The 25,369-nt window shown below is 36.9% G+C and overlaps 1 protein-coding gene across 2 annotated transcripts in view; it reads right to left on the reverse strand.

Annotated features, from left to right (window-relative positions):
* Window positions 1–25,369, reverse strand: part of EPHA6 (EPH receptor A6) — a 946,574-nt gene that overhangs the window by 89,390 nt on the left and 831,815 nt on the right. The gene's annotated exons all lie outside the window — the stretch shown is intronic.

Consider the following 25,369-nt stretch of genomic DNA (forward strand, 5'->3'; position numbering starts at 1 on the left):
AAGAAATGTTTCCTCCTCTTATTTTTCTCTATGGAACTGATGTGATAACATATCATAAAATAATAACTATATTCATTTATAACTTCTGAATGTGTTTTTAAAATGTTCATTGAATGACTTTAATGATTGGGAGTTTAAACTATGTTGTTCATTAAACTAGAACATGTGTGGATCTTAATTTTGTATTACTTGTAATTGTCAGTAAGAATATCATACTTGGGGTAATATCATTCCACTCCAGGGCTTAGGGATTTGCCAAAGAATGTACATCAAAGAAGGTAGAAGGATAGCAGAAGAAATTAAGGTAGAAGCAAGTTAAGCTTGTGGACTTTGGACTCTGCTCTTGAAGCTTAGCCTTATATTTTATTATATGTATAATATTTGGCTAATTACATAATTTTTATGCTTTAGTTTCCCTATATTTCAACTAGTGATAACAGTACTTGCAGAAATTATTATTGGCTGTTTACTAATATTTGTTCTTCTCATTCTAGGAGAGATTGTTTTGAAGAAATTAGGCCTGGCCAGGTGACTAGCTTTGGTCAACAAAATACAAGCAGAAATGATGGCTGTCATTTCCAGTCAAAGCTTTTGAGAGTCAATGTGCTATTTGTCACTCCCTTTCTCCTTGTTACAGGGACCGAAGATATTTCAGATAGTAGAAGTGCTGCCATATTAAGTCTTTATGTGACAACCATATAAAGCACAATTTCTAGCTATAGGATGTAAAGAATGAGCAAGAAATAAACCTTTACTGTATTAAGCCACTGACGTTTGGGGGAGCTATATGTTACTGCTGTGTAACATAGCCTTGCCTGCTGATATGCTAACTTCAGTGAGTTGTATCAGTAAGCAAACTTAAAGAAGTAAACACACACAATGTCCTTAGAAAGCATTCAGAGAGTTATCTATTATTCTTATTTTAGGCTGTTGCTACACTGTAATGGCAAACCCATTGACTGTACTTGTGGCTTCATAACTTTGCTCACCTCCTCATTTGATGACAGTTTCATAGCATAATTTTCTATTGAGAGAATACAAAGGGAATTCAGCCTTTTCCTTACCATGGTTGGTCAAGATTTGGTTTTATTATTAGTTTACAAAAAATTATTTCAGCTTCATCACTTTTTATAGGTGATATCATGTAAATTTTTATGATGGTTGCTAAATTTGGGAAAACCTATCAAGTTCAAAATATTAGCTGTTATAGGCAATATATGCTGTTTTCAGTACTGCTCCAGATTTGTTTCCTACAAGTAGGGATTCTGATACATTCTGTTTCATGTAATACCCATTAAATGTGAGGAAAGTTATGATGCTTTCAAAACTGTATACACTGCATTATCAAATATCTTTTTGACAGGAGAGATATTCTGTTTTGATTGGACCTTGATAAGAACTGGATCTTCTACTTATAATCTTATGTATCTGCCTTAAAAAAAGTTTAACAGACCAGTTCCTGGCTCCCTCCCCTTCAAACCTTATTTCTCCTTCACTGCTAACATTCTTTCAGAGTTGGATACTGTAGGGCATGTTCAATCACCTTAATGTTTCTAGACCTGCACCTTCGTATCACGCAGTGATTCAGCATGGTGGGTGGAGGGGTATTTCTGGAAACCACTCCTATAACCAGGTGGCTAGCAGTAACATTACTATACATGGAAACGACTTAGAAACACATGAATATATCCCTCTGAACTAAAAATAAATGTATGCCCAACTCAGCTTTCTGATAACTGAATTCTCAAAATGCTCGTGGTCACTCCAGCACTGGGAGAAATACGATGGAGGACAAGTCCATCAGAGTGGAGTCAGCAAACTGAACCAACTGCTATTAAAATATATTACCTCTGCAAAGCTTATAACAGATGATCATAACATGTTTCTACAGCTTTCCTTAGATTCTCACAAGAAGCCTCTAAATCTTAAGCATCAACTTCATAGTAAATTTTCTTCTGTTCTTATAGATTAAATATTTGTTCTTCTACTCACTCATTCATTAACTGAGAAGTACTGAACATTTAACATGCTTTGACCATATGAACACACATATAAAGCAGCACCCACTCTGAGATAGCACACATTTTCACAGAGAGGTGGACATGTATATAAAAATCAGTAAATCCAGGGAGTAGCAGATACTCTTTGATATCTGCCCAATAAACATTCACTCAACTATTTCTGGTCTTCCTTGATAGCTCAGTTAGTAAATAATCCTTCTGCAATGCAGGAGACCCCAGTTTGATTCCTGGGTCAGGAAGATCTGGTTGAGAAGGAATAGGCTACCCACTTCAGTATTCTGTCTGGAGAATTCCATGAACTGTACAGTCCAGGGGTTGCAAAGAGTCGGCCATGAATGAGTGACTTTCACTCAAACTATTTCTTTTTTTTTTTTTTCTCCTGAGCAGAAGTAGGATTATGTTGGGCTTCCCTGGTGGCTCAGCAGTAAAGGGTCTGCCTGCAGTGCAGGAAACCTGGGTTCGATACCTGGGTCAGGAATATCCCCTGGAGGAGGGCATGGCAGCCCAATCCAGTATTCTTGCCTGGAAAATCCCACGGAGAGAGGAGCCTGGCAGGCTATAGTCCAAGGGGTCGCAAAAAGTCAGACACGACTGAGTGACTAAGCAGCAGCAGCAGGATTATGTTGGGCAACTCACTCTATTCTACAAAATCATATTCATAAGATCATTGATGGTAGTCCTGTTCGCTTTGCCTGTGATTGATTGAGGAAGAGGCTTTGGCCAATGTAATATGAGGGGAAGCCAGCTGAGGTGCTTCTGGGAATGCTTAGTGAACAACTCCTCTTCCTCCTCTACAAAGAAGCCTCGATGGGATGACTGGAACTGTGGCAGCTATACTGCAATCAGACAGAAAGCTACACTGACCATAGATGGGCAAAGCAGTAATATGGCAAGACATATGAGGCATTTTGTGGGGTTGGTGAGCAGCTAAATTAATCAACCCTAGGGCTACCTTACCCCTGGACTGTGCTTTAGGAAATTTAGAACTCAAAAATAAAATTATTAATAAGCTAGAAAGCTTCATATTAAATTGTCACAGGTTATTTTTTTGCCAGCTACTCTCCTCTCTGTAAAATTGTAGTTTCATTTTTCATTACTTGAATTCTGGTCCACGTGTGAAAAGCAACTGAATACCTCAGAGGGTGATTTGATTATCCTTTAATAGTGACTACATCTGTACTAATGTATTGAGTATTATTATGCTGTTTATTTTCTATAATTTTTCCCAATTAACAGTTATTACCAGGAGCTATCTTTGTTAGATGAATGTTGCTGCATACATCAGAGAAAGTGTAGTGATATAATGCAGACAACTGCAGAAAAAGGCTTTTTATACAATGGTCAGAACTAAAACATCACCTTAATGCAATTAAAACTGTACATGTTCACAAGAGCATGGTGTCAATAAAGGCTGAGTTAACTGACATTAGGAGAATTTAGTTTAATTAAAAATTATAATTCAGAAGTGTTCTAAGACATCTTTTTTTCTTAAAGGGGAAACATTTTTCTAATGGTTTCTGACTAAAAATGTAGATACAGAATAGAAATGATAACTGGGAAAATACTATAGAAGCTTCTATAAGATTTATAAGAATGTATACAGCATAGAAGGGAAGATTTTGCTGTTATTAAGATGTAGTCAGGTTACAGCCAGCTGCTGACATTTGTTCCATCTGAACTGAAACTAGGTGGGACATCACCACGTTTATAAATTCTTACAGTCCAATATGAGAAAATTTCATTTTGTTTTGAACAACTGAGTAGTGACAGACAAGCTGTCCATAGAGTATACAGATGACAAATCAAGAGGAAAATGAGCTCTGAGATAGTTTTTCAGCATCCGTCACTGGAAAAACGGCCATGTGACATGTGTGCTGTGCACAGTGGGCTTCCGTGTTAGTGTTTATGCTGCTGGAAAATGTATTGCTTGAACTAAATGCACCCTCTATTGAGCACAAACGATTCAACCACAATTTAATAGGGAGATCATTACTTCTGCAAAAGGATTTTCAAGATGAGCTGTGAGGAATCATTGTCTACAGAGGAAATGGAGATGTTACTTGCTCAGCACTGTAAAATTGTATGGCAATATAGACAGACATTGTCTTTTCTTTATGTCAATAAGTAGAAGGATCATTTTTTTTAAAAAGTGCATGCTTCAGGTGAGTTGTAAATACTAACACTTCTACCTAGCCTTATTAATCCCTGGGGATTACTTATTTTCCTGAAGACATTTTATTTTCAGCTTCCAATGGTACTCTGAAAAGCGATCTGTTGAGGGAATGGAGTTGAGATATTTCACCATCATGTACTCCTTTCACGTGTTTAAAGTGATGGTTTTCATCACATTGTTCACTTCCCACTGACAGATCAGAGTTATATAGGAGGACTGGCTGAGTGCCTCTTAGCCTACCAGGTGATCTAAGTAGTCTATGTAAGAAGAGAAAGAATAGATTTAATTTAAATTATTGAATTAGATGGGCTGCCCAATATTAAGGAATGGGCATTGTGGCTGCTGCTAGTGTCTAATAGTGTGTGATGCTGCTCATGTCACGTAATTAGTAATTCTAAACTTTCAACTTCTTGGCATATAAGCATTAAGCTGGGCAGGCTTTCTATGATAGCTATGACAAATCTTATGGTTGCTGCTGCTGCTGCTGCTAAGTCGCTTCAGTCGTGTCCGACTCTATGCGACCCCATAGACGGCAGCCCACCAGGGTCCGCCATCCCTGGGATTCTCCAGGCAAGAATACTGGAGTGGGTTGCCATTTCCCTCTCCAGTGCTTGAAAGAGAAAAGTGAAAGTGAAGTCGCTCAGTCATGTCCGACTCTTAGCAACCCCATGGACTGTAGCCTACCAGGCTCCTCCATCCACGGGATTTTCCAGGCAAGAGTACTGGAGTGGGGTGCCATTGCCTTCTCCGAATCTTACGGTTATTAGAGGCCAAATACACTTTAAAAGTTACATGTGTCATACATTTTTCTTTCTTACATTTTTGTTACAAAGGATTCAAATTATATAGAATTACACAGAATAAAACATATTAGCTCTTTTTCAGCTCTGTCCTAGTCAGTAACAAGGTTGAGCTTGGTATTATACCAACCCTGCTTTAGCACATTTTTCTTCTTTGTTTTATAATGTAGTATTTAATTAAAAACATACCAGTGCATCAGATATTTGAGTAGCTTAAAGAGCCTGTGCAAGTGACAGATTTATTAACTGAATAAACATACATAGGTATATATAAAAATATTATGCTCAAAATTTATATCCCCAATATGCTTTTAATATTTTCCCTTAACACTATGTTTTATAGATCTTTCCAAGTCAATCCATGAAAGTCAGCTTCACTATTTTTAATATCTGTATAACATTTTATTGTACAAATGTGTAATTATTGATTCAGTATCACTGTATTGGAGGATACTTCATTTGCATTCAATTTTCTCTATCATAAATAATGGTGCTTTCAATATCCTGTGCATAAGTTTGTTCTCATGTGAAAGTATTTCTGTGGAAAAGAGTTCTAGTTGGCTAAAAGTTACAAATTGAAATTTTGTGATACTGCCAAATGCTCTTCAAGATAGGCTTATTAATTTATATTCCCACCAACAATGTATGCGAGTGCTTATTTGTACTTATCACTGCCAGCTCTGGATATCATAAATCTTTTTAATTTCTGCTAGTCCTATGTTTGAAAATACAATCTTATTTTGTTTTACTTTTCATTTTTCCAATCATTAGTGAGGTTGGGCAGCTTTTTATATGTTCACTGTCATTTGCATTTCATCTTCAGTGAATTGCTTTTTCTCATTTCTTTTTCCTATTTGACTATTTTTTCTTATTGATCCATGAATCTAATGTCTTATCATTCTTGTCTTGACCTACTGACCTTTGTCTTTTGTTGATCCTGATGCTGATTCTGAGTATTTCTTCTACGCATGTGTGTGATACAGCAGTTACAAAAAAAATACTTAACAGTTTTTCATTGTAAAAGTAAAAATACAAAGATTTTTTAAATTCCTTCTTGTCTTCTTTTATTTAAAACACCTCAGAAAGCCAAATATTTGGAAACTGATACATAGACAAACAAACCATGATGATATTAGCTCATGTCCTGGCATTTTTGTTCAAATGCTTACATCTGAAATAATTGAGAAGCTGGGGAACCCACCATTTTTCACTTCTCACTTTGTTTTGTGACTCATGAATTCAGCAACACTCAAGTACCTATTGGAGAAGGCAATGGCAACCCACTCCAGTACTCCTGCCTGGAAAATCCAATGGACGGAGGAGCCTTGTAGGCTGCAGTCCATGGGTTCACTGGGAGTCAGACACGACTGAGTGACTTCGCTTTCACTTTTCACTTTTATGCATTGGAGAAGGAAATGGCAACCCACTCCAGTGTTCTTGCCTGGAGAATCCCAGGGACGGGGGAGCCTGGTGGGCTTCTGTCTATGGGGTCACACAGAGTCGGACACGGCTGAAGCGACTTAGCAGCAGTAGCAGCAAGTACCTATACTGCACACACAGATATAAAAATAAATATGTTCTTTGATGCCTCCTTCAAGGAATTGAGAGTCTAACTAGAGAGAGATACACATACACAGTTGTTGAGAGATCCTAGAGTACGTGATCCATGGCTGGGTGTGTCTACCTGGTACACTGTGGGCCTGGCCCTGCAGAAGTCTCCTTCCACAGGGGAAGTCTCTCAGAGAAAGCACAGTAAGAGAGAACGGGGTGAGCACTGTGAGCCTGATGTGTTACTGAATCCTTAGATAGCAGAGAACAGAGGGGGTTTGAGTACATGTGCTTGTGGCTGCAATTTCTTGGTTTCTTCCCACCATCGGATTTATATTTGAGTTGTCTGCAGATTTGAGCAGGGAGGGAGGAAGGGGAGCTGAAAGTCAAAACTGACAGAGGTATTTCATTAAAACCCTAAAAGACATCAAAAATATAAGAAATACTTTGGGAGCTCTGTGTAATCACGTGTTGCTCTAAGAAAGTAAAAGTGACTTCTCTAACTATTTCATGACAGAACATCATGCAGCGACACTTACTGAAACAGGTTCCCTTGGTAATAAATTGCCAGTGTAAGGCAAGCAAAACATTTAGGGTCAAATACTTTGGGTCACAAAGGGTTAAACAAATGTCTTAATGTTGAGCCTTCTAAGAAACTTTTATAAGCTGATGTCCCTTGCTGAATCAATAACACAGAAATGTAAACTCAAAATAACTTAAGAACAGGCCACCTTTGGGGTTATCCCAGGAAAACATTTCTCAAAGAAAGATGCTTTGTCATATTGAGGGGTCTGGTACCTCTATGTACATGCCACAGATGCCCCTCTATTCACAGTCAAGATAAGATCAAGGTAAAAACCAAAATAGCTAAGGTTATTTACTCTTAGGTGTATTTGAAAGCAAATGATTGACTGGGGACTGAATTAAACATTTAATTATATTCCAGTTAATGATTCTTTCATTAAGCATGTGCCGTATTATAGTACATTAATCAGGCATGAGATACTTACAGTTACTTTTAAATAGCTTCCTGCAACCTTGTTTACCATGCCCACTAGTACCACAGAATGCATTTCACATATTAGAAGTCATGATTTATTGGTTTAGGCTCTTTGGGGAAGCAATACACTTTGCATACTACTACACACAGAGTTCCATGATTATCTTGTAGTTCATGGGAAAGACCTGACTGTGTGTTACTAAGCCTTGCACATTCCAAATTGCCACTGAAATGAAGAAAAAGGCTAAATAATAGGTTAATTGCTAAAAATCTTAGAAGTGGCGGGGGCAAGAGAAGTAAGAGCTAGACAAATTCCTTTCTGACAGTTGATAGGGTAAAGGATACAAAATATGTGTTAAAAGCATACTAAGGTGACTATCAGTAGAAAACCTCTAACTCACCAATGAATTACAAATAAACAGAGTTATTTTGACTAATGCAGTAAAACTACGAAAATAAGAAAAGATAGTTTGGAAAAATAAGGTGACAGAAGTAACACTAAGCATTTCAGTTATCATAATAAATGAAGATGTGTTAAATTATTTATTAAAAGATACAGACTCTCAGATTGAGTCTCATGCATACATGTATGTACACACTCACCTAACTGTCTATTTGCAAGACAATAATCCAAAATAAAATGACCCATTAAGATTAAATATTAAAAGTACAAAAATATTCCACATCAATCAAAACAAAAGTGAAATCAGGATCTGTACTATTCATATTAAAAAGAATGAAAGTAATAGTTGTAAAATTTTGTATATAAAATAGCCAACATCAAAATACATAAAGCAAAATGATTAGAATGCTGGGAGAAATAGACAGAACAAAGTTATATGGAAGATTTTACTTCTTTCAGTTTAAATGCTAAGCTTTTAGGTCAAACGCTAGTAAAGGGGCATGAATCACTGTCCTGGATTCTCTACCTCCATAGCAGGAGTGAAGCATGTTCCCTTTTCCTTGGCCCTCATTTTCCAACAGAAATGTAATGTGAGCCATTTGTGTAATTTGACGTTTTCTAACAGGCACATTAAAAACAGAGTAAAAAGGTTAAATTAAAATGTTTTACTTAATCCAATATATTTAAATATTATTTCAACATATAATCAATATAAAAATATTAATGAGATTTCACTTTTTTCATTCCATGGACTCTGGTTTGTATCTTTCACATACAACACTTCTCAATTTGGATGCTAAATTTTCATAACAATGCTTGATCTCCATTTAAATTCTATAAAATGTATGATTGAAACCAGAGAATTACATACTCAAGCTTTTCCAAACCTTCTAAGATTTTTCAAAAGAATAGAATGAGCATCAATTTTTAAATCAAAATTAATTAAAATCAAATATAATAAATCACACAAGTCACATTTCAGTGTTTAGTAGATACATATGTCACGTGGCTACCACTTCAGATGGCAAAACCCTAGGTAACTTTCCTGTTTCCTGATGACTATTCCATATCATATCCTTCCTAAACCGCTAACATTTCCTACCTCATCCTCAGTTATAACTGATTATATTTCTAACATGCTTGAGAAAATAGTTATCCTGAAGAGAACTTCAATAAGCTGGCGTGATCACATCCAGACCCATGAACTCTATTTTCTTTCCAGTACTCGAGATGAACAGTTCTTACTCGTAAATCTAAAGTCAGTCATTCCTCTTGTGCATTATATTCTATTCTCAAGGACATAATTTCAGGAAATCTGCCCTACCCTGTTTCTCTAGAGAGAAAGGTCATATCATACTATGATCTTAAAAATATTCTACTGTCTTAATTTCTTTTTCCAGCTTGTGTCTCATTTCTCTGCTTCCTTCTATAGCAAAACTTCTCAAAAATTACCTATACTTCTTGGTCCCAATGTTCCTCCCCTCATTTTCCTTTAAATTCATTCCAATCAAACCTTTACCTTCACTGTATCACTGAAACTACTATTTCAAAGACAGCAGTGGCCTCCTTTTTGTTAAATCAAATGGTCAATTCTCACATTCTCTCCCTTGATATTAATAAATCCTTTCTCCTTAAAACACCCTTTTCACTTTTATCCCTGGACATCATGCATTCTTCGCTTTTCTTCTACCTTGATGATTATTTTCTCTCACTATTCTCTTCATCCTCTTCTCAACGTCTTAGCTCAGACTGCCCTGGGACTCCTCTCATTTCTTGGCAATTTCATCCAGTCTCATGGCTTTAAATATCACTGATATGTCAGTAACTTGCAAATATGTATCCCCAGCCTGGATTTCTTCCCTCACTTCTAGTCTTACATATACCCTTGCACTCAACATCTTTCCTTGGTTATATAATTGGCACATAAAACTTAACATATCTAAAATCAAGTACTTTTTTCCCCTAAGTGCTCTTCCATGTATTCTTCCCTTTTGGGTAGCCTAGGAAGCCTTAGCATTTTCCTTCTACCTTTAAATTAAAAAAAAATCATATCCAGTGCAACAAGAATGCTGTTGGCTGTATCTTAAGAATACATCCAGAATCACCCAGAATTGGATCACTTTTAATCACTTCCCTTTTTTTCTTTTTACTCCTGCATACATTTTAGAATTTTGTAAGGTAGCCATTCTTTTACTTTTTAAGTCAAAAGACGACAGGATGACATCCATTACAATAGTCTATTTCTGATTTAAGGTTTAATTTATCTACATAAGCATTCCTGAAGTTTAATGAAAAGATTTGATGTAATATATTGGGGTTTGTTCTTTATAAGGTATATAGATACATATTCAGAAATTAGAGAACAAATGTTTTGGATAAGGTTATCACCTTATTGTATCATAAAGTGAATTTCAAAGTTATGCTAATAAAGTTATAATTTGGTTTTCTAGGTTCCAAAACAAGAGTTATGCTATGTAGATTCTTTGGGTTGTCACTTTCCATTGGGTTTTTGTTACTCTTTAAACTTCCCATTCAAGGCCTGTGCAGTTTGTTTAACCATAAAACTGGAATTGAAGCAGGTTTCTGATTGCTTTCTGCTGTTCTCATTGTGAATTAAATGTATAACAGTGTATTGTTATTTCTTTTGCAGTTTGTCTGCTGCAAAGCACAGACCCCAGAGGTGTGATTTTCATCAGAATGGGAGAGAAAATCCCCATTTGGCTATGTATATTGATATATTAGAATCCTGCAAGGTTTTAATTGCTCATGTAATCTCACCCTGAATTCCTAATCTCACCCTGAATTCCTAAACACACTCCATCTCCTAGCTGAGAATTCCTGGTGAAGTGAGTAAAAAATGGGTTTGTGTCATAGCCTTCAAATAGAGAAGCATGGGGAAGGATGGAGAACCACAGTGCAAGGTTGTGGTTAAGAGATGTGCTTTAGACGACAGCAGTGAATAATAAACAGAGTGCCTGCTTCAGCAAATGGTTTTCCTGTCTCCTTTTAATTGAATCAGTCAGTTATTAGACTCAAATAACCATTTCCTAAAGTGGTTTCAATAAGTGGCTGCAGTACAGAGGCTACTGTACTGTACTTTTCAAGGACTTGATTCAAACTCTGTAATTAAATTTTCCTGATTCCTCTAAGTCACAGGGCTACCACATGCGCAGAAACCAGCAGAAGCTGGTCCTGTCTAGAGAAAATGTGTTTTCATCCTCTTTAGGATGAAAGGCAGAATATGGGTTTATTAATTAATAAAATGAGTAGATAAATTATTTTATTGTCTAAAAGGAAAATTATTTTGTATAGCCAGAAGTACCCAAATATTCTTAAAAACTGCAGGCTCAAATGGATAAAAATGAACCGCTGAAAAGAAGTATATTGCAACCATTCTTGCCTGAGTGTGTTATGAAGCATTAGCAAGCAAGCTGGAGTGGATCAATACAGCCTTATTAAAATCCTTAGGTGGGTAGTAGAATTGAGACAATATGTGCACTTGGTTGGAATGCAGTTTCAGATACTTAGAAAAGAAACACAGTGCTGTTAATATGCTTCCATTACTACTCACATAGACATTATTTCTTGGGTGATGAATCACTACCTAATCATCTAGGGTTTTTTTTTGTTTGTTTTTTTTTTCTGGTAGAGTGTTATAGTTAGCTTTTAGTGTTATAAGTTAGCTTCTTTCTGTTTTTCTACATTCACATCATTTTAAGTATAGCTCTTTCTTACAAAATGTCACTCTTTTCTTTAGAATGTTTTAAGACTTGTGGAAAAGCTATTCCACACTACTACTACATAAGTTATATTATTTATATCAAGGGTAAAATATATGCTTAATACTAGACAGAGTTATAATTAAAAATATTGCAGAAAGCAAGACGCAGTTTTTGTTAGAGGCATGGTATTCATACTCCCCAATGTGCTCAGAAGTACAAGTCTGGAGCAAATAGATTCTTAAGGAGATGGACTTGGTCAATGGCCCAGCCTATAGAGGCCTGCGGAATAAGGTCTATCCTGATTTGGGGGCTTTTTGTTTGGAAAACTTGTTCTGAAGTCCTCATATTGTGGTAAACCCACCCTTACATGTAACCTAGAGTGGGGCTAATAGTCTTAACCTGATCCTAACCTGTTTTCTACCGAATTAGGTTATGCTGCGGGCAACACATCCCAAAACTCAACTGGAGAAACACAGAAAATGTTCATATTTCAGTAACTACTAATTCAGCTCATCTTCCATCAGCACAAAGTGAACGGGGATATTATCCATTCCAAGTAATGGTTTCACCCCCTCTCCTCCCCTGCTATGTCTGCAACTGATTGGACTATTCATGCCACTCTCCTTCCTAGGTCTCTTCCTTCTCTTTCTCCCTCTTCCTGTCTCTATTCTTCCTTTCTACCCTCCAGCTTTTTTTTCATATTGAGGTTACTGAAATAATACCTCAGAAATGAGTCTTTACAAACCAAATGCTTGCAACTCTGACTTTAAAGAGAAGAAAAACTAGAGATAAGGAAGTAGTGTGTAGATAATAGATGTTCAAAGATTTTTCTTCATTTAAAAAGAGAATTCTTCAGAGAATTCTGTTAATAGCCAGTCTCCTTCAGGACTTTTTTTTAATGGTCAGATGTACAGACACTTGATTTAGAGAGTCAGCTCTGCACACTTCTACTATGAGGTACAGGGAAATTTTAGCTGGTGAAGTTTCCATTTCCTTTTCACTACCCAGATCATTTTCACTTTGGAATGCAAATGAATCAAAGCTGAGGTTTCAATATGAAAAATTCATTTCAGCAAAATCAATTTTAAGGAAAAATATTTAGTTTAGTTTTTCAGAGTAAGGAATAAGTTTCTGCTCTCACATGACCCTGAGAGAAGTCGCTTATACAAAATGGTAACAAAAGCAATCTTAGCAGGATTTAAGGAGGACTCACTTTGATATGTTCAAAGGTATCTTTCCCCTCCTCTTTCATCATCCTTCCTATCAGGGGTTCCTTCTTCTCCCTTCCTCCTTCTTCCTAATTTCTTTTGATTCTTTCCTTTCTCCTTTCTTCTCTCCTGTCTTTTAAAAGCAAAAAAAAAACCAGTAGGCTGGGGATGCAGCAGAATGTTTACACCCTCCTCCATGCATGTGTCTCTTTTGCCTCCTTGTGATCTTCACTATTTTCAGGGACTGTGCAATTCTTCTTTTCTACCTAAACTTCCCCTAATCACTCCCCTACTCCTCTCAACAGGTAAAAAGAATTATAGTAAATAAAGCGCTGGTCTTGAAAGCCAAAAAACTCACCTAATTTGTAGAAATAAGAATAGTTTGGAACAAGGACCACTAATAGCAAAACACTATTCAGAGCGAAGTCGCAGGGAGTAAAGTATGGGTTTATCATTATAAAGGCAAAAACTATTCAGCAGAAAGTAGCATTCTTTAGAGTTGGAAGTTGGAGGAGTATTTGGTAGACCCACAAAAGCACTCTGGGTGATTTAAGAGGTAAGAACCAGAACCTTAAATTGGAATTGAAAAAGGCTTATTATATAATTTAGTCCCTTTGACTAGGAAAGGAACAATACAATTTTGGAGCTAAATTTAATTGAGATTTAAGTAGATTCTTTGAGACTCTTCCATTTTTCCTCTGGAAAGCACTAAGAGCTCATCCTTTCAGGAGTAACAATGGACTGTAAAATCCACTAGTGTATGGTATATCCTAAATCAAGTTCTCAGCAGCCACAGTGGGGCAGTCAAAGGTATTCTGACTGAAATGAGAATCTAAACAGCTTTGCAGTGTGCATAAGGAAGGAGGTTAAACCTTTTGGAAAGAAAATGATCAAAATCATAGCTTCTATTCCTACTCTTTTTTATTTTTGACATTGAAAATTTATTCTAGGATCTCATCTTTTACCCCAAGACTCCGGCAGCAATTTCTTAACAGTTCCTGCTTACATAGAACAGTTTTAAAAAAGCATTAAATCATTTTGGCCTGAGTCTATCCGAAGTCAAAGGTATTTTGAAGTACTATCCTCCATACAAACAATATCAAGATTAGAGCAAGGAGACTAGATATTAAAGAATAATAAGGCAGTGTGCAAATTAAGCATATTATATTTGACTTCCATTGAGGACTTTGGCACTTATGTAATCCAACTGAATAGGCTCTATAAATCCACATTTTTCAACACATAGTTCTCATACACCAGTCTGTGATCAAGTAACAGCAGACTGAAGCAGGCTTTTTAAGAAAGGATTCCAGGGACTGAATAAGAATTTATCTTACCTGCTTTTTCCTTAAGAAAGGAGGTCCACATGTCACCCGTCATTATTTCCTTTCTCTCCCCATCCTACCTTGCCTCAGTCTTCAGGGACTGAATTGAAAGAGAGGGACAGACAATGACTGAATGGTGTGGCTACTTGAGAACTTGTTCCTAAACCCCATGTCTCCTGGTCTTAGCTGGCTTTCTGTTCACAGGAAGTTATTTATGCTATAGGTGGGCCAAGTTTACAATAAACCACGTAAGTGATACCATGTTTTTACAGATGGGAGAACTGATTCTCAGTGATATGCTAAAAATATATGGTCAGTGACTGAGTTGACACCACACAGGGGCCACCAAGGATTGTGAAAGGAACTAATACAGCCCACCCAGAAGATCTACAGTAATTTAAATTTAGGGGTGCTTAGAGGTCCTTTGCCATCCCACACCTCCTAGATCTGATGAGTGAAACCCCTGTTTGTGGAAGTGTTAGGAATCCTGAGCAGATGAACAGCAGAGTCTAGTATAAAACTCCGAGAGGCCTTCATGACAGCTATTTTGAAGAAGGAGATGGAAGTGGGTGTGGTGGTGGTATTTGGGATTGACAAAGGACCTCTGTGGATAGTGAGTATACTAGAGTGAAGTGAGTATGCTACGTGCTAAAATTCATAAAGCTATCAGACTTTGCTGAAATCAAAGAGTTTTTTTTTTTTTTTTTTTCTGTTCAAAGGTGTGAATCACCATGTTAAGCTCCTCATAAATTACTTGAAAGTGAGTGATCCAGGCTCTGTATGTTAGATGACCAGACAGCTGCTTACATGTAAGAATTTGCCATTGTGTAAGAAAGGTCCTAAAACTTGATATGCCTATAATCACATGATATGCCTGTAATCACATAGCAGTGATATTCCAGGAAACCCGAGTAAACCCCATGGAAAGAAATATGCATAAGTGAAATACACATGAGAGATGGAAAGTAGACAAATCTTATTAGAGACGGCTAAATATTCTGTTTTCTATAGAAAACAGATATATCTGAGAAGAAAGATTGCCTTTGTCCCTTTTTAACTTTTCTCAATTTTGTCTAAGGATACCATCAATGGTATTTTGAAACCCTTATGGGAAGCAATTTTTTACCCTCCATTTTATTACCTGATATTGTGGCTACATTTAGGATATTTTGTGTGGATATTTAGCAATATATGTTGTAATTTATAATGATAAGTATGAAGAATTTTATTTCCCAGCAAATGGGTTGGGCTAGTGCTTTTGGTCTTTGTTTGACTGGTAGATATTATAGCTAGTTCTTCATTATCTTTAGAAGGAATGGTCCTTCTGGGTAGGATATTTATTACACAGAAAACCCCCAACTTCATTTCAATATGCCTAGAAACTCATCCTTTTATCAAACTTGCTAACAAGTTGTAACAGATGAGTGATTTGTTCCCCAGAGAAATAGCCACAACACATTAAGAAGAAGGTGGAAGAAGCTGAGAGCTTGGATAGTCCATCAGCTAGTTAATTCACACCTGAATAATTGAGAGTTTGCCTTAAAGTTACTGAATATTTATGAAGTTTCACAATATGTTGAAAAGTAGATGCACTGAGTAAAAATAACCTAAATAAAACCAATCTGCACACAGTTTATGTTTAATACGAATCTTGCTACCTGACTGGAACAGGAGAAATAGGATGTGTTTTCAAACCTTAGTGTGTATAAGAACCATGAAGAGGATATGTCTGCTAAAACTGCGGATTTCTAGAGAAAGCTCAGAGATGCTCCTTGGGAATATGCATTTTTCTCATTTTATCCCAGATGATTCTGAAAGCGGGTGGTCTAGAGATCTCTTTTGGAGAAAATATCAATATAGGTAGTGATAGGAAAACCATATTTCCTAGGAGTCATAAGATAAGAAATCAGAGAGACATGGAGCAACAAACTGAAGAAAGAGAAGAAGCCAAAAAGGAATGCCTATTAGCATAAAGGAGAGCATAGGCAAAAAGAGAGAAAAAAAGATAAAGGCAGATAATAGAATAATGGTACCATAAAAGATCTTAGTATCTTAGAGATTCGCTGTAATGCTGTGATGTCTGTGATTTAGTGTAAATTACTTAGTGTACCTTACACTTTAGATGTGATGACCAGTTGGAATTGGTCACAGCTCAGTGATCAGTTGAATTGGTCACTCACAGCTTTTGGAATCTCACAGCTCAATGATGGCTTGCTAGCATTCTAAAAGGAAACCAGGACTCCAGAGGAGGTTGTATAACTAATTAAGCTATTTATACTGGATCAATAATAGAAGCTTTAATAATTAGCATGATAAACATAAGAAAAAGAATTACATTTGTTAAATTAGTGAATGGTTGATTAGCATAATGGGTTTAGAAGCATATCCTCATTGATGAGACTAGTGGCATTTGAGATATGTGTATTAGTTAAAATATTTTGGCAATAACATTCTTCTCTTAAATAATCAGAGTATAGGAATGCAAAGAGGCCTATAGCTGGGCTGTCACATAAGGGATGGATTTAATCTCTTAACACTCCATAAATCTGAACACATATGACTGCCTGGGCTGTAAGGCTGTAGAATCCTGGCCTTCTGGATGTTGTTTTAGGCTTCTTCAAATTATATATATATATATATATATTTTTTTTTTCCCCCAGGTGAGATGTTTAGGGATCCCTTACAAGAATGGAGAGTGGGGACATTATTATCTCACAGAATAAATTGTATGACTGTCTCATTTCTGTTTGTTAATAAATATTGATATGTGAGGCAGAATAGTTCTGATTTGCTCTAATTTTAACTTGAAGCAAGTCTGTACTGGTGGTTGCTCATTCTCATCACCTCAAATGTTTTGGTTGGTACAGCCATCTGCTAAAAGTGGCTATGAGTTGCCATGACCTAATTGACAGAGACCAGTTCTCAAGACAAACATTAAAAACAAACAAACGAACAAAAAACAGCTTTCTTGGGAGAGAAATCTGATCTGATGAACCTGCTCTTGGTGATTTTTCTCTTGTGAGAAAAATTTGATAAAGCAGCCTACAGTTTGTATGCTCTCCTCTGTAAGGCAAGTATATTTATTTTTCTGCTCTTTCTGTCCCCAAAAAATATGAAAGGGTCAACAGGAACTTGAATAGAAGTAACTTCCAAAGGCATATAACTTCTACTGTGTCATTCACTTCTCTAATTTGCTCCATAAAGAGCAAATAGGAGAAACTGGGAATAGCAGAATTTTGACCTTTCAGACATTGGTCTACTGTGCTCTCCAAAGGGCCATGATCTTCATGTTATTTAAGATCTTGCCTAGGCTATTCTCTACAAAAGATACCTAAAAAAATTTTGACTGTCTCAGTCCCTTCAATCTCCAAGTAACTGCTGGTAATAAAAAAAAAAAAGAATTAAAAGCTAATCAGAAAACTCCAGTTGTGTGTTCCTTAATATTTTTTGCTTAAATATCTTAAAGTGATCAGATGCTTTAGCATATATGCCTAGAAAAAATTTATATCAGTTAATACCTTTCATATTTATTTATATACAGGCACTCTGACATGAAAATATTCAAATGTGTTGCATGATAATTTTTTTTTCCTTATGGTGTAAGGGAAACTGTAAATGATAAAATGGAAGTGTTGTATCTGTATCTATGTATCTATAGCAATATCTTTCCCAAGATGATACTGTATGAATTAAATTCAGAACGTGTAACCCAACAGACTTCCATGTTGCATGGTAAACACATCTATGAGGTCATTTCAAAATATTAGAGTCAAATTATTGAGAAGGAGATTTTTAGACACTGTGAATGTTTAAGAATGGTATTCTAAAATCTCACACTTTCAATAAAAGTAAATGATTTAATTTGGGTATTCTGCCACTTTTACTGTTACATGATTTATTAGATAATGTTAACATGCAAAGTGCGAGATATCTATAAATAACTTTGTATATATTTGCCACAACTTGCCAGCTAATTATCATTTTGAGATATGATGGTTCTGATTAATAAATCAGAAAGGAAACTCAATTATGAATGCATGCAATCAAACTTCATATGCAAGCCAAAATAAACCCGGCATTTGTAAGTCAGAAGAACCCATTAGGGAAACGAATATAGTAGTGTTTCAAGGCTACATTGTGTGGAAAATAATGCTCTCCTGTTTAATGGAAGAGAATGCTTAAGAGACAGATTACCTGGAGTATTGCTTAAGACAACAGGACATTGACTGAAGTAAAGGGCTCAAGTCAAAACAGAAATGACAATGTCTTCTACTTTTTACAGTTGAATTCAAGGAATATTTATTGAGTAACAAACTAAAGCCTCTTCTACAGAGGCCTGTTTTTAGATCAAGAAAAGACAACCAATAAATGCTTCTGATTTCAAATATGGGGGATTTTTATGAGTTTAACTGTGTCTCTGCCCAATTCCTTTGTTGCAGTTTTAACCCAAGTACTTTAGAATATGAAATTACATGGGGATAGGGTTACTGCAGATGTATCTAGTTAAGATGAGGTCATACAGGACTAGGGTGAATCCCAGTTCAATATAGCTGATGTTCATATAGAAAAGAGAAAATGTGGACACAGAGACATGCACACAAGGATAATGCATGCAGACGTGAAGGCCGAGATGGTGTAATTCTTCTAGAAGTCAAGGAACATCATCAAAGATGGCCAGCAAATCACCAGAAGCAAGGAGAGAGGCATGAAGCAGATTCTCTCTCAGCTCTCAGGAGTAACCAACCCTGCAGAGTCCCTGCTCTCAGACTTCATGACTTCAGAACTGTGAAATAATAAATCCTGTTGTTCAAGTGACAAAGTTTGTGATATTTTGTTATGGCAGCCCTAGCTAACTAACACAGGGATAGACGTTGCAAGGGAAGATAGAGTCTCTATCTTCAAAGTGCCTACAAACAGCTGTTCTCACAGAAAAGTCTGTAGAGAAGTCTGTTGGCAGAGTTTTTTCACTTAAATGGTAAAAGTCAGGAGCCTCAAAACAGAAGTAGGTAAAAGGGAAAACATATGTTACCCAAAGCTGAATTTTGATGAGGCTAAAGATGAAGGGGACCGATGATTCAAGGCATGAATGTGCCTTCTTAAAATAGTTGACCATGAGCTCAGGGTTGGGAAGATCAGTGAACGAAAACCATGTGTAAAAGTGTGTTGATGAGCTATACCAAGAACAGGAAAAGTGGCGTCAGTAGGAGAAGTAGAAGATTAAGCGGTCACAGAATTCTGTTTTAAGGACTTCTCTTCTAGCTCTAGATTTGGGTAGACGTACACTCTTTGAAGGACAAATGTGAGGATGCTGAATCTTTTTAACATGACAATACATGTTTTAAAAAAGCATGTCGCATTTTCTTGTCAATCTTTCAAAAATTCTTTAAATTATTATAAAACATTTCAGACAAAAAATGTCACATAAAAACTAATACAAAGATTACTCATATATCCACCACCTGGCTTTACAAATGCAGTATTTCCGATACGGTGAAAGCTCCAGGGTTTCCTCTTCCAGATCGCATTTGTTCCCCTAACTACCAGAGCCAATGCCTCCTACTCAACTTGCTGTTTATAATTCTCAAGCAATTCTTTTTGTATTCCCCCTTCAGAGTCATCCAGGTCAGAAGCAGGAATGCTGGAGTCTTTATACCTCTGCTCTTCCAGTGGCAGTTATTGGTCCAAGGCTGTCCCTGGTGGGATGTAAATACCAAGTTGCTTCTCAGGTCTTTTTGCTGCAGGCAAAGTAGATGCCAGCAGTCTTTAGGACAGTCTTCTGATAAAGCCCCAGATGTTGACTTTGGAGCAAAGGTGTAACTGAGCAGGACTCTATGGGGTTTTCCTGAGGGTAGACTGCCCCATGTCATCTGCCTGACTCTTGTTTGTAGAAAAACTTTACCCTCCTTGGCCTTCCCTGAGTTCCAAAGAATAAATTTAATCACAGAAGTAAGAAAATGAAGAAACAAACAAACAAAAAAAAGAGTCAATCAGGACAAGAAAAAATATTTTAGCCATTAAATAAAGTTAAACATCTTAAGTTATTCTTCAAAGGTCTTAATGACCTGGATAACCACAATGGTGTGGTCACTCACTTAGAGCCAGACATCCAGGAGTGTGAAGTCAAGTGGGCCTTAGGAAGCAGTATTATGAACAAAGCTAGCGGAGGTGATTAAATTTCAGGTGAGCTAATTAAAATCCTAAAAGATGATGATGTTAAAGTACTGCACTCAATATGCCAGAAAATTTGGAAAACTCAGCAGTGGCCACAGGATTGGAAAAATTCAGTTTTCATTCTAATCCCAAAGAAGAGCAATGCCAAAGAATGTTCAAACTATCGCACAATTGCATTTATTTCACATGCTAGCAAGGTAATGCTCAAAATCCTTCAAGTTAGGCTTCAACAGTATGTGAACTGAGAACTTGCAGATATACAAGCTGGATTTAGAAAAGGCAGAGGAACCAGAGATCAAATTGCCAACATCCATTGGATCATAGAAAAAGCAAGAGTTCCAGAAAAACATCTACTTCTGCTTCACTGACTATGGTAAAGCCTTTGACTGTGTGGATCACTATAAACTGTGGAAAATTCTTACAGAGATGGGAATACCAGACCACCTTCCTTGTCTCCTTCGAAATCTGTATGCAGGTCAAGAAGCAACAGTTAGAACTGGACATGGAACAATGGATTGCTTCAAAATTGGGAAAGGAGTACATCAAGGCTGTGTATTGTCACCTTGCTTATTTAACTTACAAGCAGAGTACATCAAGTGAAATGTCAGGTTGGATGAAGCACAAGCTGGAATCAAGATTGCCTGGAGAAATATGAACAAACTCAGATATGCAGATGACACCACCCTTATGGCAGAAACCCAAGAGGAACTAAAGAGCCTCTTGATGAAGGTGAAAGAGGAGCTGGCTTAAAACTTAACATTCAAAAAATGAACATCATGATATCCGGCCCCATCACTTCATGGCACATAGATGGGGAAACAATGGAAACAGTGAGAGACTATTTTGGGGGGCTCCAAAATCACTGCAGATGGTGACTGCCACCATGAAATTAAAATAAACTTGCTTCTTGGAAGAAAAGCTATGACAAACCTAGACAGCATATTAAAAAGCAGAGACATTACTTTGCTGACAAAGGTCTGTCTAGTCAAAGCTATGGTGTTTTCAATAGTCACATACAGATGTGAGAGTTGGACTCTAAAGAAGGCTGAGCACCAAATAAGAATTGATGCTTTTGAACTATGGTGTTGGAGAAGACTCTTGTCCCTTGGACAGCAAGGAGATCAAGCCAGTTGATTCTAAAGGAAATCAACCCCAAATATTTATTAGAAGACCTGATGCTAAAGCTGAAGCTCCAATACTTTGGCCACCTGATGCAAAGAGCCGACTCATTAGAAAAGACCCTGATGCTGGGGAAGATTGAGGGAATGAGAAGAGGGCGATAGAGGATGAGATGGTTGAATGGTATCATGGACTCAATGGGCATGAGTTTAAGCAAACTCTTGGAGACAGTGAATGACAGGGAAGTCAAGCATGCTGCAGTCCATGTGATCATGAAGAGTTGGCTGACAACTGAGTAACAACAACAAGGGCTATAGATAGTACTCTGAGCCATAACTTTTGGTTGTTTTGCTGAAACCACCACCAGGTGGAAGAAGTTAACTGCATGCTGACCAAAAGCACAAAGACCCCACATGTACTGGAATCAGACAGAAGGTTGATGATATTGACTCCTGATTACCTTACTACCAACCAGTCAGAAGAACGTCCATGAGGTGATCATACACCTCATAATACTCTCTCTTATCCTGTCTTTAAAAACCTTTCCCTAAAGCCATTGGCAGGTCTGAGTGTGTTTTAGCATTAGCTGCCTGTACTCTTTGTTTGGCACCTGCAATAAACACTGAATTTTCCTTCACCACAATCTGTTGTCAGTATATCAACTTTACTGTATGCAGGCAAATGGACCCAAGTTTGGTATAGTAACAAATGCATATTAGGAGTCTGGGTACTTATCAATGGTAAAAGGAATAAGAAATACAGGAAGCACACTGTCAATATCTACTACATGTCTCATCACATAGATACATCATGATTTATTTTCTTGTTGGAGGATATTTAATTCAAGTGACTATTTATTCCAGTTTTTAAGAGTAGATGCTAAGAATGACATTAAAATAGACATTTTTAAGGGATCTTTAAGCATTCCCTAAAGACTTATTTTGGTTTTGAATTTAAGAAGTAAGTCTCTCATCAAGTCCTCCTCTATGAGAAATCAGCTGAAGAGGTAGAAGACTGTTTATTTGGTACTGTCAGAGATGAAGTGATCTGGGAAATGAACTAGAACTCCTTCTCATAGTGGGAAACTTGTCTTGATGCCTTAGGTCCAGATGCTCCGGCTGAGGGCTCTTTGCTGAAATTTGGGGCAGGGACTGTGTCTTGGTCTCATAAGATACCCTCATGAAAGAAGAATCTTCCATTCCCAGGAAAATTTCAAGTCCTTTAAACATCCAGTTTATAACTTGCTTAATCCTCAGTTATTTTGTTTAATGTTTTAAAACATATGTTTCATCTTTATTGTCTTTTTTCATTACTTGTTCAATTAATATTTAATTTTTTTTCTTTTCTTTAGTGGGAATCAGGAGATATTTGCAAAAGGGGACAGGTTGATTGCCCAAACTCAAGACAAAGAGGATTGGTATTTGTTTTTCCTTCTTCATCACCCACCTCTTCCCACATGCTTAGTTCTTAAATTTTGAGAAACTAAAAAGATCTCTGTCTCCTATTTGAGCTCTGGATGGTCTCCAGGACATAAAAGGAAGTCCTGTGGGACAGGATGGCCACCTGAATCATACATGCACGATGCTTTTGACACCTTGACAATACACCAGAGGGAGTAAGTATAGTTTTCCATCCAAAGGGCACATTACTTTTCACTAATTTGCCAAAGAGCACTCAAAGCAGTGCTGATTTGTCCATGCACTTCACAAACTATGTATACAAAGACTACAAGGACATCCAGGAGAGGAAATCCAACTGTGTAAATCTCCAACTTGAGCACATTTGTTTAAGTCCCAAAGAGAAATTGTAAAAGATGTGATGGTGTAATGTTGCTTAAGGAGGACCCCTTAAATGAAGGCAAATCTTGTTGCAATTTTAATTTTAGGATCTTTTCATTCAAGTATTAGAATTTTCATTTTAATGGCCTGGCTTAAGGATAAACAACTAACATACAACCACAGAAAAAAACCAAACTGATATTTCGGGGAAAATTTAACATATCTCCCTGTTTTCAGCTCTTTAGGAGATGATTAGTGTGATGGATTGAATGTTTGTGTTACTCCAAAAATTGTATGTTGAAGCCCTAACCACCTCATGCAATGGTATTCAGAAGTGGAGGCTTTGTGGGGTTATTAGGATTAGATGAGGTCATGAGGGTGGAACCCCAATGATGGCATTAGTGTCCTGATGAGAAGCAGAGTGCTCTCTCTCTTTTAATCATGTAAGAACACAGTGAGAGGGTGGATTTCTATAGGCCAGGAAGAAGCTCTCACCAGGGAACTGAATAAGCCAAAGCCTTGATGCTGGACTTTCCGCCTTCAGAACTGGGAGAAATAAATTCCTATTGCTTAAGCCACTCAGTCTATGGCATTTTGTCATGGCAGCCCAAACTGATTAACAGAGTCAGGTGAAGACAATTTCTAATAGGTATTTTAGTTTGAATGTCTGAAAATCTGATTATATGCTTAAAAATTAGAATTTGCAGCTTGAAAATCAAAGTTTTATAAACTATAAAATATCTCAGTAATAGGGCTTCATCCATCATAAACTCCATGTTCTCTGAAGTTTCTTTAGTGTTAGAACCCACTGGAAGAGCTCTTAAACTATGTTAACGTCTTTCTTAAGATGAACATGAGGGCTTGAGACACCTCCAAGTAAGCTGACCAACATCAGGGAGCTCAGTTTTTACAATTCTTTTTGCTCTGAACTTCTTTTGATAATGTTGTACCAAAAAAATCTTTATCAATATTTTCCATCTATATGAAAAATGCAGTGCACAGTATGAGGACTCAGAAATATTGTCAGTTCTATGGGACTACACAAAGAGATGTTATTTCTGGATTTACAAAGATGGTGGGGAACTAGTATTTTCCACTTTATTATAGGAAGTAACTCACCTTAGAAATTCATTGAAAAAGGCTGCATCTGATATGAACTTTGAGCTTGTGTACTGTTAGAAATGACAAGATATAGAAAGGAGTCATTGAAAACTGGAAAAGAAACTCAGATTAGACCAAAATAGACTATTATCTTAGAGGCTTTTTATGAATTCTTTACTGAGAAGAAATTATAATTTAATATTAGAATACTATTTTCTTGCATTGAGTAGACTTATGATTAATGTAATGTCTGATAAAATGCATTTTATTTTTATAACGTAGGTTCAGGGCATTTTAAGTAATCCTTTTGTCATCCCCAAAGATCTAGAATTGAAGAAGAGTCTCCAGACATTGTCATCTATTGATACCTTTACTGGCAGAGCCTCTGTGACTATGATAGCTTAGATTCTCAGTCAGTACAGACAAAATCAGGTAAGAACTCACCCTACAGAATGCTGTTTTAATGGGGCATATTTCTGTCACATTGTGCCACATGCATGTTTCATTTTCGTTTTCCTTATTTTTGCTTATTTCTTGTAAATTGTGGTATAACACCCCTTATCCTCTTGTGTATCTTGCATTTTTCTGGGAAAGATATATTCAAGCTATGTACATTGAAGGATAGGACTTTACAGTGTGGTCCCAATGCCTTTCAAATCACAATGTTCATTTTCATCTGTACTGTGCTTCCTGTCAATGTGAATGGCAAGATGGCTACAATTTAGACAGTAGAGGGATGTGAGGAGTTTTAAAAAACTTCTATTAGAAATGTGACCCAGATTAACCTAAAAAATTCAAAGCTAAAAAACTAGTAAAAATGAATATGGAAATGGCCACCCACTCTGGTAATCTTGCCTGGAGAATCCCATGGACAGAGGAGCCTGGTAAGCTGCAGTCCATGGGGTCGCTAGGAGTCGGACACGACTGAGCAACTTCACTTTCACTTTTCACTTTCATGCATTGGAGAAGGAAAGGGCAACCCACTCCAGTGTTCTTGCCT

This window comes from Giraffa tippelskirchi, chromosome 2, assembly GCF_054371585.1.
Source record: "Giraffa tippelskirchi isolate mGirTip1 chromosome 2, T2T-mGirTip1v1.2.pri, whole genome shotgun sequence".
NCBI classification, from domain to species: Eukaryota; Metazoa; Chordata; class Mammalia; order Artiodactyla; family Giraffidae; genus Giraffa; species Giraffa tippelskirchi.